The sequence below is a fragment of the Hyperolius riggenbachi genome, chromosome 2 (assembly GCF_040937935.1).
Source record: "Hyperolius riggenbachi isolate aHypRig1 chromosome 2, aHypRig1.pri, whole genome shotgun sequence".
Classification (NCBI taxonomy): domain Eukaryota; kingdom Metazoa; phylum Chordata; class Amphibia; order Anura; family Hyperoliidae; genus Hyperolius; species Hyperolius riggenbachi.
Genome location: NC_090647.1, coordinates 528,483,717 through 528,496,237, shown reverse-complemented (window position 1 = coordinate 528,496,237; position 12,521 = coordinate 528,483,717). Strand labels below are relative to the sequence as shown.

Sequence of the window (12,521 nt, the reverse complement as noted above, 5' to 3'; positions counted from 1 at the left end):
GAAATTACCAGGCCCCCCTGCAAAAATTTGGATGGGGCCCCCCTCTGAGAACCCCCCCACGTCATGAGAACAATTGTGCAGAGAATAGAAAGCTTTTTCTCTCCATGCCCACACTGCTCAAGCATTACTAAAGGACACAGCACTTGGAGAGGGGTAGAAAGGCTGGGGGTAGAACAGCTCTGTACACAAGAGCCTGCTCCCTACTGAATGGTGGCTGGATGGTGTAATGGTTAAGGGCTCTGCCTCTGACACAGGAGACCTGGGTTTGAATCTCGGCTCTGCCTGTTCAGTAACCCAGCAGCTATTCAGTAGGAGACCTTAGAAAAGACTCCCTAACACTGCTACTGCCTATAGAGCGCGTCCTAGTGGCTGCAGCGCTTGGCGCTTTGAGTCCGCCAGGAGAAAAGCGCGATATAAGTGTTCTGTGTTTTGTTTGTTTGTTTGAATAGGGATTGTCTACAAATCTTTGTCTGCAAAACTTTGTATGATTCCTTATCAGTGGCTGAGCAGATGCAGTCATTAGAACAATTGTGCAGAGAGCGGAAAGCTTTTTGTCTCCGAGCCCTTAGTTGTCAGTCTCTCAGGACAGGCCCATGTATACAATGTATGTATTCATAAAAGCGGTCAGGAAATCGATATACAAAGCGATTTGCGATTTCCCTATACCTTCCATTGAGCCAAAGCACTCAGAAAATGGTACATGTAGCGCGTCAATTAAATCCAAACGCTTACATGTGAGGCACCGTAACAGGAAATCATTGCACAAGCGCTTTTAGGGCAATTTGCAAAATCGCCAGCGCTTAAAAAAAATCAGCAAACGCTCATTGGGCTTGATTCACTAAACCGTGATAACTCATATCACGGCCGTTTTCGCGTTTGTGCGCAAAAAAGCATGCAAAAACAGCCGTGATATGAGTTATCAAGGTTTAGTGAACGAGCCCTAAGGGTTTCACACTGTATGTTACGTGTACTTCCATTACCACTCCCCGAGTTAGGAAACTGCTCTTATCTCTTGCCTTGTGCTATTGCAGTCTGAGTAACTGAGAACGCTTTCCCCCAAGTGGCATCTTCCTAGTGGATATCCGCTCTCTTCCTGATCCTCACACTTTCCCCTAATGTATAGATTTATCCAAGAGCTTTGTTAACCTCTTGGCAGTTATAAGGATACTCTCTCTGGCACAACTCCCAGCTGCTTGAGACAGTTGCTATGACTAGGAGGCAGGATGAGTAGAAGATTTATTCCTGAACGAATGGCAGGGACACTTTTCTAGTATGACTAGGACATCTGCTAACCTAATCTCTAAAGAAATAACATTTTCTGAATAAATGGGGCCTAACTGTGACAGAGCAATGTTTGTGCGTGCGAATTAGTAGCGGAAAACGCAAAAACAAATTTGCACGCGGATGCGAATTTTACCGCAAATTTTGCATATGTTAATGAGTTTGTGAATTTAACCATGTTAGTGCCTGTGTGCTTTAAATTGATTTTATGCGAAAACGCCCGCGAATTCGCAGTAAAATTCGCAGTAAGATTTGCATACGAAAACGCATGCGAATTTCCTATTAAATACATTGGGCTTGATTCACAAAGTGGTGATAACTGTTTAGCACGGGTGTGCTAAACAGTTAGCACGTGAAGTGCCATTCGCGGACTTTTGCACACGCAAAGGTCCGCGAACGCCACTTCACCTGCTAACTGTTTAGCACACCCGTGCTAAACAGTTAACATCGTTTTGTGAATCAAGACGATTGTATGCAAATTGAATTCTGAGGGCTCTGCCCTGCAGATTTTTTCTGCACAGAAAAAACGCTCAGAAATCCTGACAAGTAGAAACAGTCCCATCCACTTGTATTGTCTATGCGAATCTGCATGCAGGAAACGCATGCAGATTCGCTCTAGTGGAAATGGGCCCTTAGGGATGAGAAACTGTTGGTTACTTTGCTTTGAATTGGTACAGAGTTGTTTGGAATCAGAGTTTCTTTAACAGGTTGTTGGTTTCCACTTTCCTGAACTCCACTTGACCAAACTTCAGAAGTTACTAACAGTGGTTGCCAAGTCTACCAACCAAAGCCTGCATAGCTGACATGTTGAGGGGCTACGGTATGGGTGGGGGCTTAGTGTGGGCTGCAGTGGCTTAGTGTGGGCAGTGCAGTTGTGGCCGGTGGTTTGGTGTGGGCAGTGCAGTTGTGGCCGGTGGTTTGGTGTGGGCAGTGCAGTTGTGGCCGGTGGTTTGGTGTGGGCAGTGCAGTTGTGGCCGGTGGTTTGGTGTGGGCAGTGCAGTTGTGGCCGGTGGTTTGGTGTGGGCAGTGCAGTTGTGGCCGGTGGTTTGGTGTGGGCAGTGCAGTTGTGGCCGGTGGTTTGGTGTGGGCAGTGCAGTTGTGGCCGGTGGTTTGGTGTGGGCAGTGCAGTTGGTGGCGGTTTGGTGTGGGCAGTGCAGTTGTGGCCGGTGGTTTGGTGTGGGCAGTGCAGTTGGGGGTGGCGGTTTGGTGTGGGCAGTGCAGTTGAGGGTGACGGCGTGGTTATGGTGAGAATTGGGAGTTTCCTAGTGTTTTACTATAGCATAGGCAAAAAAAAACCTCACTGCAATTTTTTTAAATATTTTTTTATTTTCATTTTGTTGCCAACATTCATACATAATGCCACATCAGTATTCAAGCATCACATACAAGTGACGCAGTAAGAACAGTAAGCTGGGATTTTGTAGCCACAAAAATAATGAGAAAGCAATACAATCCTACTAATATAATAAATGGGAAAGTTCGGACGTTTGGATGTTTGTTACTCGATCACGCAAAAACGGCTGAACGGATTTGAATGAAATTTGGCACACACATAGTACATTACCTGGAATAAAGTATAGGATACTTTTTATTCCCATAACCAAAAAGGGGGCGGAGACAAATACAAATTTCACTGGAAAATGTAAACTGCAGCCATACACTGTTACACTGGAGGTGTGTTTAGCTTCTAAGGGTACAATGGTTAATTTGCATATATTCAGCAGTGGTGCACTGGGAGACATCTCAAGCTCACTCCAACCTGAATTATCGCAAATTCTTTCTGTTTTAGGAAAGCAAACTTTTGTTTTTCTTAACATCTTAGTAAGGGGGCTTTTAGGACCATTGAAGTCCCTTACACACTCCAATGAGTTCTGGGTCACCATGAGCTTGCTGGTTAGTCTGTACCTCTCGGTGTTACAAGCCCTACTGCATAGAGCCAAATTAATCCATGCCATGCACTGATGAGGATCAAACAATCCAAAACACTCTATATGCATGTTGGATTATTATGGCTCTGTACAATTGAACAAGCTGACACATCATTGCATTCCAGCAGTTCTGGAGGTGTGTTTAGCTTTTAAGGGTAGAATGGTTAATTTGCATATATTCAGCAGTGTTGCTCTGGGAGACATTTTAAGCTCACTCCAACCTGAATTATTGCAAATTCTTTCTGTTTTAAGAAAGCAAACTTTTGTTTTTCTTAACATCCTAGTAAGGGGGCTTTTAGGACCATTGTAGTCCCTTACACACTCCAATGAGTTCATGGTAGGGTTCTCAAACTTTGCACAGTTGGTTGATTTTCAAGGGGAATATTTCTGCCATTCTTGCACTGTTAATGGCACAAGCCTCAAACCTGCCATTCTTGCACTGTTAATGGCACAAGCCTGAAAACTGCCATTCTTGCACTGTTAATGGCACAAGCCTCAAACCTGGTATAGTTGATCATTGGGTGACTGGGGTTCAATTTCAGAAAGGGGGTGGAGCCACAAATAGCCAATCAGATTTGTTTCATTCCAATGCAAATTATTGTTGCCAAACACCGCAAAACTCACAAACTTGGTAATTGAGTAATTGATTAATTGTGTGTTAGGGTTAGGAAAGTGGGCACAGCCAACACCAGACAAATACATAAGCGGGCAACGCAGGGTCATAAGTGGGCGGAGACAAATACAAATTTTACTGGGAAAATGTAAATAGCAGCCATTCTTACACTGTTAATGGTAGGGTTCTCAAACTTTGTACAGTTGGTTACGGGGTGACTGGGATTAATATTCAGAAAAGTGGGTGGAGCCTACAAAAAACAATCAAAAGTTACCTATTGATTTTTCAGGGGAATATTTCATTGCTGCCATTCTTGCACTGTTAATGGCACAAGCCTCAAACCTGGCACAGTTGATCATTGCGTGACTGGGGTTTACATTTATATAAGGGGGTGGAGCTCCAAACAGCCAATCTGATTTTTTTTTTCATTTTAATGCAGGCTATTGATGCCAAAGACCGCAAAGCTCAAAAACTTGGTCAGTGAGTAATTGTGTGTTAGGGTTAGGAAAAGTGGGTGCAGCCAACACCAGCCAAATACATAATCGGGCAATGCCGGGACATCAGTAGGCGGAGACAAATACAAATTTCACTGAGAAAATGTAAACTGCAGCAATTCTTACACTATTAATGGTAGGGTTCTCAAACTTTGCACAGTTGGTCACTGGGTGACTGAGATTAATATTCAGAAAAGTGGGTGGAGCCTACAAAAGCCAATCAAAATCCACCTATTAATCTTTAAGGGGAATATTTTATTGATGCCATTCTTGCACAGTTAATGGCACAAGCCTCTTGCACTGTTAATCACCTGTACCTGGTACAGTTGGCCATTGGGTGATTGGGGTTCAAATTCAGAAAAGGGGTGGAGCCACAGACAATCAGATTTATTTTATTTCAATGCAAATTATTGATGCCAAAGACCGCAAAGCTCACAAACTTGGTCATTAAGTAATTGTGTGTTAGGGTTAGAAAAAGTGGGCGGAGCCAACACCAGCCAAATACATACCTGGGTAATGCCAAGTCATCAGTGGGTGGAGACAAACACAAATTTCACTGGGAAAATGTAAACTGCAGCCATTCTTACACTATTCATTGTAGGGTTCTAAAACTTTGCAGAGTTGGTCACTGGGTGACTGGGATTAATATTCAGAAAAGTGGGTGGAGCCTACAAAAACCCATCACAATTCACCTATTGATTTTCAAGGCAAATATTTAATTGCTGCCATTTTGCACTGTTAATGGCACAAGCCTCAAACCTGGTACAGTTGATCATGGGGTGACTGGGGTTAAGTATTTAGAAAAGGGGTGGGGCCACAAACAGCGAATCAGATGTGTTTCATTTCAATGAAAATTATTCATGCTAAAGACCACAAATCTCACAAACTTGGTCATTGACTATTGACAATTGTGTGTTAGGGTTAGAAAAAGTGGCCACAGCCAACAGCAGCCAAATACATACCTGGGAAACATTAGGACATCAGTGGGTGGAGAAAAATACAAATTTCACTGCTAGAATGTAAACTGAAATTTGGCACACACTAGTACATTACCTGGAATAAAGTATAGGATACTTTTTATTCCCATAACCAAAAAGGGGGTGGAGACAAATACAAATTTCACTGGAAAATATAAACTGCAGCCATTCTTACACTGTTACACTGGAGGTGTGTTTAGCTTCTAAGTGCACAATGGTTAATTTGCATATATTCAGCAGTGATGCACTAGGAGACATCTCAAGCTCACTCCAACCTGAATTATCGCAAATTCTTTCTGTTTTAAGAAAGCAAACTTTTGTTTTTCTTAACATCTTAGTAAGGGGGCTTTTAGGACCATTGTAGTCCCTTACCCACTCCAATGAGTTCTGGGTCACCATGAGCTTGCTGGTTAGTCTGTACCTCTCGGTGTTACAAGCCCTACTGCATAGAGCCAAATGAATCCATGCCATGTACTGATGAGGATTAAACAATCCAAAACAGTCTGTATGCATGTTGGATTATTATGGCTCTGTACAAATTAACAAACTGACACATCATTTCATTCCAGCAGTTCTGGAGGTGTGTTTAGTTTTTAAGGGTAACAATGGTTAATTTGCGTATATTCAACAGTGATGCACTGGGAGACATTTTAAGCTCACGCCAACCTGAATTATCGCAAATTCTTTCTGTTTTAAGAAAGCAAACTTTTGTTTTTCTTACTCTGTCAAAGGCAGGTTTCTTAAACTTTGCACAGTTGGTCACTGGGTGACTGGGATTAATATTCAGAAAAGTGGGTGGAGCCTACAAAAGCTAATCAAAATTCACCTATTGATTTTCAAAGGAGTGGAGCCACAGCCAATTAGATTTATTTCATTTCAATGCCAATTATTGATGCCAAAGACCGCAAAGCTCACAAACTAGGTCATCCTTGAGTAATTGTGTGTTAGGATTAGAAAAAGTGGGCAGAGGTAACACTAGCCAATTACATACCCGGGCAACGCCGGGCGACCAGCTAGTCTAACAATATATCATAGTTGACTTATTTTCTATAGACATCAGTATCGTCCATCATTCTGGATATTGGTCAAACTTCCATATTGACTTGTCTTAGACAAAAGTTAAGTTAAAGTGAATCTGAGATAAACTTTTACTCATTGCATAATTGTGCTCCTTTCATATAGTTTATAGGGCATTCCTGGAGCCAAATACTTTTTTTGTTTTATTTTAATACTCTAATTCCCTATAAACTAGCCCTTAACCCTTAGCTTCGGCACTCTGAGCCTTAGTAGCAAGGGCTTATGGAAGCTCAGTCTGGACAGGAGAAGGAGGTTACTAGCCAGAGATTTCAGAGGCAGATGGGAGGAGGGAGGAGGAGAGGGTAGTGAAGTTTTCACAGGCTGAGGGCTGGAGATGCACCGCAGCGTGCCTGTGTGTAATGTGACAAGCAGAATATGGCTGTTCTAATTGTATCACTGGAAGAAATAATCATATACTGTTGAAGCTGTTTGCAGTTAGGTTTGCTGTGTAAACTATCTGAACTTTTGATAAGATATATAGACAAGTTACTTGTTGTAGTTAGTTTTTCATCTCTGATCCACTTTAACAATATAACTTAACATAGAACTATTAAAAGAGGCGTAGCTGATATGAGTTAAAATTAAAATACTAAACAGTAGCCACCACTTCTGTTGGTCGAATGCAGTGGGCTTGATTCACAAAGCGGTGCTAACTGTTGAGCACGGGTGTGCTAAACATAAAATGGAAGGAGAAACACAGTACCTGGCACCAAATGCAGCAGGGCAGACACACCGGAGATGGGAATCAGAGCGTGCACGTCCAAAGTGTAGTTGTAGTACAGTGTAGTAGAAAACAAAGGAGGAGGCACCGCTTCTTTAAAATCCCTTTATTCCGGTGGGGGAAATAGTAGGTACATAGCAGTGGGGGTGTCAGATGCCTGACAGCTGTTTCGCTGGCTCAAACCAGCTTCACGTGAAGTGCCGATCGCGGTCTTTTGCACGCGCAAAGTGCCGCGATTCGCGCGATCGCGGCACTTTGCGCGCACTTCACGTGCTAACTGTTTAGCACACCTGTGCTAAACAGTTAGCACCGCTTTGTGAATCAAGCCCAGTGTGTCTCTACCCTCTAGATCTCTCTTGTCCTTATCAACATCTGTAAACCAACAACTCATGGGCCCATATCAACCATCCCAGTCATGACCCCAGTTTCCCATTATTGTATTCATAAAATCTTCAGATTCCCTAAACATATTCCAGAAGGCCCATATATTTGAGTATGACTCCTGTCTGTTTTGAGCTGTGTACATTAGGTCTTCCATACTTTGAATATGATCTATTTCATGAATTGGCTCATTCCCACCAGGTGGCTCACTAATTTTCCAATGTCTGCCCAAGAGATATTTGGCCGCATTAAGTAAATGTCGCACTATCGATTTTTTTTTTTATATTTTATTATGGCCCAGTCATTGAGATGAAGGTAACATTCAGTGCGCAGCATGGTGGCATAGTGGTTAGCGCACTTGCCTTGCGCTGGGTCCCGGGTTTGAATCCCAGCCAGGTCAACATCTCCAAGGAGTTTGTATGTTCTCCCCGTGTCTCCGTGCGTTTTCTCCCGGCACTCTGGATTCCTCCCACATCCCAAAAACATACAGATAAGTTAATTGGCTTCCCCATAAATTGGCCCTAGACCACAGGTGTCGAACTCCAGGCCTGGAGGGCCATATCCATGCCAGGGTTTAGGATGGACTGAGAAAGAGAGGAATGTGTTCTACCTGATGGACCACACCTTTCCTGATTCAGACCCATCAATTCATTTGAGCTGTGTCAAAAATGTGTGAGGACCTCGGCCCTTGAAGGACCGTTTTGACATCCCTGCCCTAGACTATGATACATACAGGATCTTCTCAAAAAATTAGCATACTGTGATAAAGTTAATTATTTTCTGTAATGTACTGATAAACATTAGACTTTCATATATTTTAGATTCAAATACACACAACTGAAGTAGTTCAAGCCTTTTATTGTTTTAATATTGATGATTTTGGCATACAGCTCATGAAAACCCAAAATTCCTATCTCAAAAAATTAGCATATTTCATCCGACCAATAAAAGAAAAGTGTTTTTAAAACAAAAAAAGTCAACCTTCAAATAATTATGTTCAGTTATGCACTCAATACTTGGTTGAGAATCCTTTTGCAGAAATGACTCCTTCAATGCGGCGTGGCATGGAGGCAATCAGTCTGTGGCACTGCTCAGGTGTTATGGAGGCCCAGGATGCTTTGATAGCGGCCTTAAGCTCATCCAGAGTGTTGGGTCTTGCGTCTTTCAACTTTCTCTTCACAATATCCCCCAGATTCTCTATGGGGTTCAGGTCAGGAGAGTTGGCAGGCCAATTGAGCACAGTAATACTATGGTCAGTAAATCATTTACCAGTGGTTTTGACACTGTGAGCAGGTGCCAGGTCGTGCTGAAAAATGAAATCTTCATCTCCATAAAGCTTTTCCCTTCACCCCCAAACACCTGACACCCCCCCCCCCGCAAAATCAACGACCAAATTGGTCATAGATTTTGCTGCTGCTGAAGGCAGGGCTAACGGCTGCAGCCCTGCCTTACAGCGCGTCTATCAGCGGCGCATCGCCGCCTCTCCCCCGCCCCTCTCAGTGAAGGAAGACTGAGAGGGGCGGGGGAGAGGCGGAGATACGCGCTGACAGACGCGCATGGGGCAGGGCTGCGGCGGTTAGCCCTGCCCCAATGCGGAAGCACTCCCCCGCTGCACGGAGGGGATTTGGGGGGTCAGGGACCCCCGTTAAGCCGCGGGATAGCGGCGTTTTAGCAGGGGCACACATGCCCCTGCTATCTATGAGGTCTGAAGCGAGATTTATTCTTGCTTCAGACTCTCTTTAAAGAAATAAAAAAAATTCAGGAGAGAAAGGAACTTCCCTGTCAGTCACCTGTTTTAAACTTACTGCAATTTTTTACTTCTATTTCAATTGTTCCTGTCATTGGTGATGGCTACCAGGGGCTTTATTCACTAACCGGCGCTAAGCCGGTTAGTGTGCCCTAAGTGTTAGTGTGCGCAAACCACAGCGTTAGGTGGTTTGCGCCCACACAGTTGAAATAATCCCGCTCACTGGTCCTTAAAAGTCACACCCGATGCGACAAAAATGATGCATCGGGTGCCCGTTAAGCAGCGCTATGATGCTCCACTTCGAGGGCACCCGATGCGTCATTTTCGTTGCATCGGGTGTGACTTTTAAGGGCCAGCGGGTGCAACGTTAATGTTGCACCGCGCACTAATACCGGCGCACCTGCGCTGCGCACGCAGTGCATGGGGCCGCACGCAAAGGCCTCGATTCATAAAGCATTTCCGCATGAGGAAATGCAGAAAGCCGCTCGCTTTACCGACCACACAGCAAAATATGTATTCATAAAGGCTTTTTCCGCATGAAAAGCCGACATCCACGAGCAGAGTGATCAATCACCGCCTTGCGCGGTGATTATCACAGCAAAAGTAACAAATGTCAATTCATAAAGATTAGAGGTAGCGGTATGCGGACGGGTATTACCGCTACCTCTGATGTGGCGAGAAGCGTGCGGAATCCGTTGCAGTGAATGGGACAGACCTCCCAAGCAGCTGCAGAGAGAACACCGCACGGAGGGATTCCGCCTGCTTCTCCGGCTTCCGCATGTCTCCCGACAGCCTAACGCCTGCCTACAGCGGAGTATCTCCGCACGCCTGTCAGAACAGGCAACATTTTTATGAATTACCACCCTGAAGGCGGAAATACCGACAGCGGTGTTTCCCCGCTCCACTTTCCCCGCTCGCAGGCACTTTTATGAATCGAGGCCAAAGTAGGTTTGCGCACACTAGCGGCCAAAAAGGGCTTTTCACACCGGCGCTAACACTTAGCGCCGGTTAGTGAATCAAGCCCCAGGAGTGTAAAATGTTCCTAATGTGCTAGAAATAAAAAAGTTGAAAAAAGAATCGGACACGACAGGCTTCTGTTCTCTGTGACATCACTCCATCCCGTCGCCCTTTGTAAGTTTCTTTTTACTTCATTGCCTTGGCCACCCTCTGACCGCTGGCATTAAGAGAGGTCTGAGAAACTCAAACAGCAGCATCAGGACCTGATTAAAAAAAGTAAGTTAATATTAAAAGTTCACCAAGTAAGTGAATTTCGCCTTCAATTAGAGGGAATAACAATATTTACAGAGTCATTTTGTCGCTATTCCGAGCTGCTAAAGCCCTATAGTGCTAGAAATTGTAATTCCCAGCTGATGGAAAACTACTACTTCATGTCATTAAGCTTTATAGTGTATTTCCTATTAATGATGCTTGGCTAATCAGTGCCCATAAAGCGGAGGTATCTTAATAAGAAACCAAGATGTACAGAGAGATAAAACTGGGGAACTGTGACACAATTAAACAAATGTTTAGTAAACCCGGTACAGATCTCACAAGTGAGTACCGGCGACGTCTGACAGACTGAGACCAGACTCTGCCACGGTCACAGCGACCAGCAGCGCTAACCAGGAAGTGACCTTCATTATACTGACAGACTGAGACCAGACTCTGCCAAGGTCACAGCGACCAGCAGCGCTAACCAGGAAGTGACCTTCATTATACTGACAGACTGAGACCAGACTCTGCCAAGGTGACAGCGACCAGCAGCGCTAACCAGGAAGTGACCTTCATTATACTGACAGACTGAGACCAGACTCTGCCACGGTCACAGCGACCAGCAGCGCTAACCAGGAAGTGACCTTCATTATACTGACAGACTGAGACCAGACTCTGCCACGGTCACAGCGACCAGCAGCGCTAACCAGGAAGTGACCTTCATTATACTGACAGACTGAGACCAGACTCTGCCAAGGTCACAGCGACCAGCAGCGCTAACCAGGAAGTGACCTTCATTATACTGACAGACTGAGACCAGACTCTGCCAAGGTGACAGCGACCAGCAGCGCTAACCAGGAAGTGACCTTCATTATACTGACAGAGCTCCGCTTCTGAAAACTGCTTTCTGATTGGCTGTTCTGGTGTGCTGCAATATTATTTTTTATTTATATAGCGCCAACATCTTCTGTAGCCCTGTACATAATACAAAACAGATATCGGGGTACAAATATATATGAGAAGTTCAAAACACTGTACAATTCGGATATCAAGTAACAAGAGTACAAATACATGAATAGTTGATGTGTGGCTGGATAGTGTGCTGGTTAAAGTGGACCTGAACTCAGAACTCATCTCTACTCTAAAAGATACGCAACAGCTTATTAATCTTTAAACATAAAACATTTCTGTCACAGCTGATATAAAGTCTGCAATAATTCTGCAAGGTTTCTACTTCCTGATTCATGGAAGCAGACATAGTGCTGACTCATAGCACGGGCGCGCTAGCGTTTTTGCCTGCGTTTTTGGAAATTCGCGATTGCGTGCAAAAACGCTAGCACGGCCGTGCTATGAATCAGCACGGTTTAGTGAATCAAGCCCATAGTGTTAACATCCTGTGCTTTCAAATGAGCTTATCTGCCATCTCTTCCATGGCAGTCAGGTGACACAGCTGAGAGATCAAATTACAACTTGTGATTAGACACAAAAGAGGGGGAATTAAACAACAGTGGCTACAGCTCAAGCGCTTTGAGTCTGCCAGGAGAAAAGCGTTATATAAATGTTCTTTATCTTGTCTGGGCTGAGACTAATTTTGGTAACGTTCATATGATAAATTACAGCAAAAAAAGATACCACAGGAGGAGGGCCCAGCCCTTACAGCTTAGAGCATGGTAGGTCCGAGACATTAGGGAAGAAGACACAGGAGTTAGTGGATAAGGCAGTGAGCTTCCATTGCGACCTACAGCAAATTATTGGCTTGTCTGAAAAGGTGAACATTAGAAGGTTTCCAGGCTCGGAGCATGACAGACAGGCTGTGGGAGAGAGTTCCAAAGGTGAGGTGAGGCTCGTGAGAAGTCTTGGATGCAGGAGTGGTAGGAGGTGACCAAGCTAGAGGACAAGAGGGTCTCTTGGGTGGGATGGTGTCTGAAGATTAATGAGGAAATGTATGGAGGGGACAACTTCAAACTGACACTGTAACAGGCTGTTGTAGTGAAACTAGAGGCCATAAAAATGTATTCTGTGCTTTTTTTTTTACCTCCCTATAATTGTAAATATCTAGTTACTTGCAATATGTAGATACTCTGTTTCTC

At 44.3% G+C, this 12,521-nt stretch overlaps 1 protein-coding gene across 2 annotated transcripts in view; it reads left to right on the top strand.

Annotated features, from left to right (window-relative positions):
- CRYBG3 (crystallin beta-gamma domain containing 3) overlaps positions 1 to 12,521 on the top strand; it is a 294,639-nt gene that overhangs the window by 237,170 nt on the left and 44,948 nt on the right. The window lies entirely within an intron of this gene.